A 2,889-nucleotide genomic window follows, 5' to 3' on the forward strand; every position below is an offset into this window, starting at 1 on the left:
TAGTTGAAGTGTGTTTAAATAAAAATTCATGTGTTTACTACTTTTTATATATTAGGCATCATTGGTCTAATACCAGACATAGTTTAATTTTTGTTGTGGTTTAGATCTCACTGACAAGGCAAGTTGAGTACAATGTACTCACACATTAAACTCTTCTCTTTCACATGATATTTTCTCCAGAAAATAAAGTTTCTCTCCTTCCAACATAATATAAAATGTTATTTTTTAATTTATTTTATTTTTTTAAGTTTTTACTTTTACAGACTGCATTTTGATTCACTGTATACAAATGGGATACAACTTTTAATTTCTATGGTTGTACACAATGTAGATTGACATATTTATACAATCATACATGTACACAGGGTAATGATGTCTGTCTCATTTCACATAAGTAATAGGCTACTTTTGATGACATCATGTTGATAGGGTAGAAAAGGTAGACTCTCAACAAAGGACAGAGTAGGTAAACATATCACTAAACTACATCTTTTTGTTTGAGACTGAGCAGAGAAGCTAAGGTGGGTTTCATCAGATATACTCTGATTCCAATCATCTGCTCTACCTAGACATTGCTGTTCTACATTTTCTTGCAAGTATAAAAAAGTGTGTATAAAGAAATAACAGTCACAAAAATAAATTATCCAATTCAGTGAATAAGCTCTTTTCTTCAGGACAAAAACAATATCCTCCAAAGAATACATATGATTGAAAAAAAAATGTGTATGTCTGAAACTCCAAAAAATGAAACAAATATCATGAATCTGTAATGAGAGTTTTTGCATTTTTCAAATACTTATTTCTGAATATCTTTTGCTAAGTTCTAAAATCAGATAATGCCCATCACTCTATAGAAAGCAAATTGCATATACAATCAAAGAACAAACTTTTATTATTACTATATTTTCATTGTTTATGGGTTTGAATTAGAGTTCCTCCATTTGAAATGACCTACATATAATCCAGTAAATTTCCATTACTGATGGTGAAAAATTTTGTGTTTTAGAAAAACTGCCAATTCCAATTTTTTTTTTTGTCAATTTTTGGTTTGCTGTCAGAGCATAGTGGAGGCCCATCCACTACAGTTCTTAATCTCTGGTGAAATTTTGCATAGCAGAAAGTACACATTACCTGAGCAAACTCTAGAAGTCCATCAGGGACAATACTACCAGCTAAAACAGTTTTTTACCTGCTATCATTTCTACCTCACTGTGTTTTCCTAACCCATCCCACATAAGTACTTACTTTGTTTTGTAATTTACCTCTGACTCAGACAGGGAAGTGAAATGTATCAATATTTGGTGCTTTCAACTAAATCCTAACAACACTCCTGAAACCCACGAACATTGGTTAATATCTGGAGTTGTGTTTATCTTCTCCATATTTTTATACTTTCCTTATCTTTATTTCATATTCTCAACATTTGAAACTGAAATTAAAAGGTTGATAAAATATGGTTACTAAAATCAATAAAATGCTTGTTCTCATGTCACTGTTACTCTTAAAAATATTATCCAAGAACAGTCCCACTCTTTCAGTGTTCAAGAAAGTAAAGTTCCTTCATGCAAGTTTCTGACTTGTAGGTAACTCACAGTCAGCAGTCAAAGGTTTGTGTGAAAGAGTGAACTTGGTCCGTATAAGTTCAGAGCATACTGAGAAAATTGGGCCATGGTGTAATGTGTGGTTTACAAATGTGAACATGATAGTATTGTTTGAGTAGGAATGTTTTTGTTTTGTGTCTCTGTGTTATTGGAGAGATATTTTATTAATTGATCTCCTTTGCTGTGATTAAAACTTCTGTGTTTTTGTGCATATAGTATGTGTTTTAAATTTTTATGTGGTTTAGATGTTCAAAGTAATGAATTAAAACTTTCTTTTAGAAACTCAAGCAATAATAAGGTTTTTTACTCAAAGGGAACAAAGAATGTGAGACTGTAAAAATTAATGTCTATGTCCAAATCCTCAGTAAATATATTGGTTTATGTGTAGTCCACAAAGCATTTGTTTTTCTTTTTTTTCATGTAACAAAGGCAGTAATAAGAATGAGCAATCTATAATCATAAGAGAAATGGATGACATTTTCACATTTACTTAATATGAGAAACCAGACAAAATTTTTCTGTTTTATTATTCATTGTATAAAGTTAAAAAAAATAGTTGGCAAAGTTAATGTCATCAACAAAGTAATTATTTCTTATCTAAAAATAGCAAAAAATTAAGCATAGGGAACTAAAATGTTTCTGATAAGTTGTTGGAAATTGTTAAAAGAGAGTAGGGAGTGTAGGTTGTTCTAGGGAAAAATGATGGAAAACTACTACCTATGAAAATATATGAATGTGGTTTGCTCTTGGACTGGGTCAGTCAAGATCAGTCCTGAATATCCTATCATGCTGAGTCTGTTTGAAGATGTTACTGGTTTCATACTTGTTAGACAATTCAACAGGGTCTGTTGGCTCATTCTTAAACAACATTTAATATATCCAGCTTGCCTGAGAAAGTAAATTCAAGAAAGAGTTGTGGTTCTTGTATGATGTTTATATATATTTACTATTGTTAGGTAGAGAGGAGGAGTCTATTTAGTGATGCCTTCAGTGAACATTCATAGTTTACATTTGTGTAAATAAAAAAATGTTTTCTACTAGTAATGGATAGCAGTATTCTTATGTCAATGCATGATATGGGTGACTGCTTTCACAATTTCATTTGTTAAATTTTCAGAAACTTCTAAATATTGTATTACAACCTGGGTATACTTTTGAGTTACAGTTATCAAACTTCCTTGTAGTTAACTGTGATCATGTTATTTGGCTCTCTATGAGTGAAAAAGAGTGGAAGTGATATATGTCAATGCCTACTATTGACTTACAAATTCCACACCACTCCATATTC

Source organism: Sciurus carolinensis, unplaced genomic scaffold (genome assembly GCF_902686445.1).
Source record: "Sciurus carolinensis unplaced genomic scaffold, mSciCar1.2, whole genome shotgun sequence".
Lineage (NCBI taxonomy): Eukaryota > Metazoa > Chordata > Mammalia > Rodentia > Sciuridae > Sciurus > Sciurus carolinensis.